Source organism: Ricinus communis, unplaced genomic scaffold (genome assembly GCF_019578655.1).
Source record: "Ricinus communis isolate WT05 ecotype wild-type unplaced genomic scaffold, ASM1957865v1 Ctg20, whole genome shotgun sequence".
Lineage (NCBI taxonomy): Eukaryota > Viridiplantae > Streptophyta > Magnoliopsida > Malpighiales > Euphorbiaceae > Ricinus > Ricinus communis.
In genome coordinates this window covers 5001-12500 of record NW_025963454.1, presented here as the reverse complement: position 1 = coordinate 12500, position 7500 = coordinate 5001, and the positions used below count along the sequence as shown (strand labels likewise).

General features: G+C 34.4%; 3 non-coding genes and 1 pseudogene across 3 annotated transcripts; 2 read left to right on the top strand and 2 right to left on the bottom strand.

Annotated features, from left to right (window-relative positions):
- Positions 1-1254: 1254 nt before the first annotated feature.
- On the bottom strand, positions 1255-1327 carry TRNAF-GAA. Its single transcript has one exon. It is a non-coding gene; the product is annotated as a tRNA-Phe (tRNA).
- Positions 1328-2788: 1461 nt separating this feature from the next.
- TRNAT-UGU lies at positions 2789-2861 on the top strand. Its single transcript has one exon. It is a non-coding gene; the product is annotated as a tRNA-Thr (tRNA).
- Positions 2862-4144: 1283 nt separating this feature from the next.
- On the bottom strand, positions 4145-4231 carry TRNAS-GGA. Its single transcript has one exon. It is a non-coding gene; the product is annotated as a tRNA-Ser (tRNA).
- Positions 4232-7284: 3053 nt separating this feature from the next.
- Positions 7285-7500, top strand: part of LOC125368843 — a 2249-nt pseudogene continuing 2033 nt past the window's right edge.

Below are 7500 nucleotides of genomic sequence, written 5' to 3'. Positions count from 1 at the left end.
TATTATACAAATAAAAATGCGGAAGGGAGAAAAAAGATGCAGGGTCGTTTGTCTGCTTGGCTAGTCAAACACGGACTGGTTCATAGATCTTTGGGTTTTGATTACCAAGGAATAGAGACTTTACAAATAAAGCCCGCAGATTGGCATTCCATTGCTGTCATTTTATATGTATATGGTTACAATTATCTGCGGTTGCAATGTGCCTATGATGTAGCGCCGGGCGGGCTGTTAGCTAGCGTATATCATCTTACGAGAATAGAGTATGGTATAGATCAACCCAGAAGAAGTATGTATAAAGGTATTTGCCCCAAGGAAGAATCCTAGAATTCCGTCTGTTTTCTGGGTTTGGAAAGTGCGGATTTTCAAGAAGGGAATCTTATGATATGTTGGGAATCCTTTATGATAATCATCCGCGTCTGAAACGTATCTTAATGCCGGAAAGTTGGATAGGGTGGCCCTTACGTAAAGATTATATTGCTCCTAATTTTTATGAAATACAAGATGCTCATTGAATAATAAGAAACTAATCTTCAGTCTTCCAACTACAAATATTCAAGGACTATTTGTACGCTCTCTTATAGATCAACGGAGTCATTGAAGTTTCATTCATATTATTATGGATATGGATAGACTAAATCAAAAAAAATAATACAATTAGGGATTCGTTGAATTCTCAAATTTTGAAGATATTGATTTTTGACAAGTCGAGTTAATAGGATGAACTAAACGAATTCTGCATCATGAACTTTGTACCGCGCGCATCCCTTAGATGGGCTCTAAAAGAATCACATAACATAGGAGGGAATTAAGAAATAGAAAAAGAATATGAAATAAAATACAAAGAAATGAAAGAGGATCGGATTCTATTTATATTGTATCTGAGACGAATCTTGGGTATTTCCACTCCTCAACTCCTATCGACTAGACTTTTAGGTCTTTTAACTAACTAAAGTGACTTTAACTTTTCGAGTCTATATGAAGTATTAACATTCTTTTTGATCGAGGGGAGACAAATTATGAACAAATCAAATAAAAAAGAAGAGGAAACATAATCTAATTTTTTTTTACATACTTTTTTATAACATAAACGCTTTACTCATCTAAAAAGGCTATATCTCCAGACATCTAGATGGATAAGTTAAGTATATATCATGATCTATACTATTAATGAATATGTATGTCGATCTATATCAGATCTATATCAATTAATTTGATATAGTTGTAGAATAGATACTCATACACAAATTAATCATGTGCCAGGAACCAGATTTGAACTGGTGACACGAGGATTTTCAGTCCTCTGCTCTACCAGCTGAGCTATCCCGACCATTTTCAACGCGTCGTCTTCCTCATTTTACTAAACGGCTTTTGTCTATGTCAATTAAAAAAAAAGACGAAAAAGTATTCTAAAGTCTTATCCAGACCCGGAATGTTTTGTATCTTTTAAAAAAACGAATAAAAAGACGACTTCGTAAAGTAAATTTCAGCTCGAATAATGATTTGGATTGTTAATCATTCCATTTTCCACTGGAATGGGGGTTTCTTGTTTTGCTCAAAGATATTCATTTTTATGTATATCATATCTATCCCAAGACTTGTGAAAAGAAATCCAGCCCGGATATGTTTGTGAAAGAATCGAATGAATGAGAAAGATAACGAAATTTGAACCGTTAACAAAAGAGAGAATAGGATAAAAATAATAAGGGGAGTCGAGCGGGCCTGTTTTTGGGGATAGAGGGACTTGAACCCTCACGATTTCTAAAGTCGACGGATTTTCCTCTTACTATAAATTTCCTTGTTGTCGATATTGACATGTAGAATGGGACTCTATCTTTATTCTCGTCCGATTAATCAGTTATCTATCAGACTATGGAGTGAATGATGTGATCAATTAATATTCAATCCTTTCTTCAACTTGGAATCAATTCAAATCAAAACAATTCTTTTTTTTTTTCATATAAAGATAAAAAATACGGATTCGGCCCCCTATTAATCATCTGAGATATTATTTCAGTACGTATCCGTATGTATATATGGTTATCCTTTACTTTATCCTTTCTGGAATCTGGAATTTTGATGGAAGGATTTCTTTACTTTACTAATGCAACGCAGTCAACTCCGTTTGTTAGAACAGCTTCCATTGAGTCTCTGCACCTATCCTTTTTTTTTTATTCTGTCTTTATGAACCTTTGTTTGTTTTCGAAAAACAGGATTTGGCTCAGGATTGCCCATTTTTAATTCCAGGGTTTCTCTGAATTTGAAAGTTATCACTTAGTAGGTTTCCATACCAAGGCTCAATCCAATTAAGTCCGTAGCGTCTACCAATTTCGCCATATCCCCTTTTTTGTTTTGAGATTCAAATCTTATTATTACCCGCCTTTCATTTATATTCTATTGGAACTGTTGAAGTTATTAGATACCGATTCCTATAAAAATTGCTATAACTATAAAAAGTGTTTCCTCTTCTTTTTTTTCTTGTCTATCTTCTTTCATCTCTATCAGAAATCCTTCTTTAGTCTAATCAGAAAGGATTCTATCATTTCTCTATCCGCAATTCAATATAGATGTATATATACCACATTTATTATATATACTTCTCTTACTCTCATTCTTTCTCGTGCAATTTTGAATACTCGAACGGTCGATTCTTTTTCTTTTTTCTATATTTTTTCTTTTTTCTATATTCATATTAAGTATGAATAACTAATAATGAAAAGAATAAAAAGTTAATAGCCAAGATTCTACTAGTTTACTAAATTCCTATGCATGTACAATTTCTGTTATGTGAGCCCGCTTAGCTCAGAGGTTAGAGCATCGCATTTGTAATGCGATGGTCATCGGTTCGACTCCGATAGCTGGCTTTTCTTTATTTGTTTGATTTTTTACATAATTGATAATGCCTTTTTGAAATCAAAGAATATTGAAAAAGCTTCGTTCCCCTTTGCCAAGGGGGACCCATTATTATGTGGTAGGAACTTCAAATTATGAATAAAAGTTCAAAGTTAGAGTAGTTAAATCTCTGCAGAACAAATCAAGAACAAGAAAAGGACCTTTTTTCTATATACATTATTGGTATATATACAAAAAGGTCCGGATATTGATACAATCCATCTCATTATTCTTTGTAGTATACTACTTCAGTAGATTTTGTTTCATTTATCATATTTATCCTTTAGTTCAGTAGTTCAGTTTTAATTTAGGTTTTTGAAAATTCAATAAAAATAAAATAAGTAAAATAAGGAGTTTTTATGTCACGTTACCGAGGGCCTCGTTTCAAAAAAATACGCCGTCTGGGGGCTTTACCGGGACTCACTAGTAAAAGGCCTAGGGCTGGGAGCGATCTTAGAAATCAATCACGCTCCGGTAAAAAATCTCAATATCGTATTCGTTTAGAAGAAAAACAAAAATTACGTTTTCATTATGGTCTTACAGAACGACAATTACTTAAATACGTTCGTATCGCCGCAAAAGCCAAAGGGTCAACAGGTCAGGTTTTACTACAATTACTTGAAATGCGTTTGGATAACATCCTTTTTCGATTGGGTATGGCGTCAACTATTCCCCGAGCCCGCCAATTAGTTAATCATAGACATATTTTAGTTAATGGTCGTATAGTAGATATACCAAGTTATCGCTGCAAACCCCGAGATATTATTACAGCGAGGGATGAACAAAAATCCAGAGCTATGATTCAAAATTATCTTGAGTCATCCCCCCAGGAGGAATTGCCAAAACATTTGACTCTTGACCCATTTCAATATAAAGGATTGGTCAATCAAATAATAGATAATAAATGGATCGGCTTGAAAATAAACGAATTGCTAGTGGTAGAATATTATTCTCGTCAGACTTAACTCTAACTAAAATAACAAGGGTTTGGATAATTTTGCCCCCTATCGCCTAAGTAAAGAAACAAAAAGAAAGTAAGGGTTTGGTTTGATCGGGGGGTTTTCTCCCATTCATATATCATAGATATATAGGGATATTTTCATTCCTTTCCAATTTTTCCAGTATTTTTTGTACCACAGAAATTAGGAATAGAGAATCTATATCAAGGAAAGGTCTAACTGTTGGAATAAAGGTATCCATTGTTATGGGATTTGATACATTGCAGTCAGTAACATTGATAAATTAGGTGAAGGTACGGAAAGAGAGGGATTCGAACCCTCGGTAAACAAAAGCCTACATAGCAGTTCCAATGCTACGCCTTGAACCACTCGGCCATCTCTCCTACATAATGATTATGGCCCCGAACCCGAGTGAATCGCGAGTCATTCATATTAGATTGTTGAATAGGTATGGTACGTACAATCAATTCTAACTAATAAAAATAGAAAAAATAGAAAATTTTTAATCAAATAAAGAACTTTCCTTCGAAATTGGGGGATAAAGATAATTTTTTTTTGTTTTTGTGAAAAACTCTTTCTTAAAAGCAATAAAGATATGTATCTATTCGTGTTTGTGAAGTTTGTAAAGATGGCCCTTCCGTCTTTTTTTGATATCTATACCGGCTTAAATCATTGGATTGGAACGATCTGTTTTTATGTTATTTTGTACCGTACAACTACTTTTTTGTGGGATCGTTTTCTCATGAGAGGTAATTAAAAGAAATTATAAAATGGATTGCTACTTATGCCTAGATCCCGGATAACTGGAAATTTTATTGATAAGACCTTTTCAATTGTAGCCAATATCTTATTACGAATAATTCCGACAACTTCGGGAGAAAAAGAGGCATTTACTTATTACAGAGATGGTGTGATTTGATTTTTTTTTATTTACCGCTTCAAGTCTTAGGAGAAAGACACATTAGTCGGGATAGAAAGATTTGAAATAACTCTACGCTTGTTGAAGGTGAAGTTTATAAGTTTATAAATAAAACAATTCCTTCTGTCGGGTATCCCCGATTAATGCAGCCTCAGATGCTTCAATTGTGAATTCTAGCATTGAACGTAAGGTTACACCTATGACTATGGGTTCTGTATTGCAGTGCAGGTTAACCCTACCCCACTAGTACCAATAGGCGGCATAGAGGAAGAAACACTACGCCTAGGAATCAACAACACGAAAACTTTGTTAGAAATTATCCCTTTTCTTTATTGGGATTGGGACTAAGAAGAATGGTTGGGACAACAAACATCCATCTCGTTCGTACTTTGGATACCCGTATAACCATCGAAGACTGTTGAAGTGACTAATTCCTAGAAATTAAGGAAGATTGAGGACAAAGAAATTGTTGGAGTTAGCTTAATATTATATTTTTCTCTAGTATCAACATGCTTGATGTTAAGAAAAGATCTTTTGCAGGAAGGTTGGCTAGAGATTTCTTGTAAAAACACTAGCCCCGCTCAGTTCATAATGAGAATATTTCACTCCCCTTTTTATTCTACGTTTTATTCTCATTATGCACATTAAGGGAGGAGCCGTATGAGATGAAAATCTCACGTACGGTTCTGGAACGGAGATTCTTTGAATCGAATGACGACCGTAACGGATGTCTGCTCAATCCGAAGGAAATTATGCAGAAGCTTTACAGAATTATTATGAAGCTATGCGGCTAGAAATTGATCCCTATGATCGAAGTTATATACTCTATAATATAGGCCTTATTCACACAAGTAATGGAGAACATACAAAAGCTTTGGAATATTATTTTCGGGCACTAGAACGAAACCCCTTCTTACCACAAGCTTTAAATAATATGGCCGTGATCTGTCATTACGTGCGACTATCTCCACTATAGAAAGAAAAGAAAAAAGAAAAAAATAGGCTTTCTACATATGCATTGTCAAAAACAACGATTTTTTATCAGCTGTAGAAAATAAAGCAACTTCATAAAAGTCAAAATATGAAGAAAAAAATATGCCTAGATACTTTATTCTATGGATAAAGGATCTAATTGATAGAGGAAGCATCGTAAAGATCAATTAGCGAGATTTTTGGACGATACAATAATAACCTGCTTACTTATGTCATAATATGAGACAAAAGTTAGGAATCAACTTCTGTAAAAGAGTAGATCCCCTAAAGTATTGAGCAGCGGTGTAGCATCAGATCCCAAAGATAGTAAGTCTTTCTTATGAGGGAAGGTCTTTTTCAAAGATTCTATATAAATTTCTATATAAAAAACCCGAGATAGTTACCTTTCAGAAAATTCTAACGATAGTAGAAGGTCTGCGCTTTATTCTTCTGAAGGTGGGAGAAAAGATAAAACTGATTTTTCATCCAAATTCCAGTTTGAAACTCATGTAATGTAATTAACCCCTTTTGGTTAACTCGAGAAAAAAAATGGGACACCAAAAGAATTGACTGCCGAGCCGTATGAGGTAGGAAACTCTCAAGTACGGTTCTAATGGAAGGAATTTGCTTGCCTATTCTGACCGAGGAGAACAGGCCATTCGGCAGGGAGATTCTGAAATTGCGGAGGCTTGGTTCGATCAAGCCGCAGAGTATTGGAAACAAGCTATAGCGCTTACTCCCGGAAATTATATTGAAGCGCAGAATTGGTTGAAGATCACAAGGCGTTTTGAATAAGATAAGAGCATTCCCTTTGTATTTTTGTATTTATTATTTAATTTAGTATTTTTTTAGTATTTGGTATATTTTTTTATTTCTTATAAAAAATTTGTTATAATTATTTGTTTGTTATCCCTATCAGTCAAATAAAATAAAAGGATGGTTTCTCTGGGAAGAACCAATCAAAAAATTTCATGAATTTCATTATACCCCTTCTAAGATCGTCCCCTTTCGTCTGGTATTTCATAGGAATAAACACTACACAGATATAAACAGCAGAGAATATATATTTTCTATATTTTCTTTTCTGTTATTAAAACGAATAAAAGATAGCCTAATAGATCCTGGAATGTCTCTTACTAATGACTAATGGCCTCTCACCCGATTTGGAATAGAGTAATAGTAATATGTTCTATGTAAAAATAAAAAAAAAAAAAAAACATAAGTAAAATATAAAGTAGTCTCGGCTAGAAACTTTTAATTAAGATAGGAATATACTAGGTTGCACAAAAAATTGTTTTTGCGTTAATTCAAAGCCCAGAAAGGTCCGTTGGGCGCCTTGTGGCTATGTCATAATAGATCCGAACACTTGCCTGGATCGACTTCCAGATCATAATTGCTCTAGTGAATAACTAAAGAAACTAGATAAGATAAATGGGAGATAGAGAGAAAGAAACTAATTATAAGTATCTCTCATAGGTTCACTAATTGCTTGACTCGATTGTTGGCGGGTCTCTTTATATGCGTTGTCCGGAAGAGGAGGACTCAATGATTATTCGTTCGCCGGAACCAGAGTAAAAATTTTGGTAGATAGGGATCCCGTCAAAACTTCTTTCGAGGAATGGGCTAGACCGGGTCATTTCTCAAGAACAATAGCTAAAGGACCAGATACTACCACTTGGATCTGGAACCTACATGCTGATGCTCACGATTTCGATAGCCATACCAGTGATTTGGAGGAGATTTCTCGAAAAGTATTTAGTG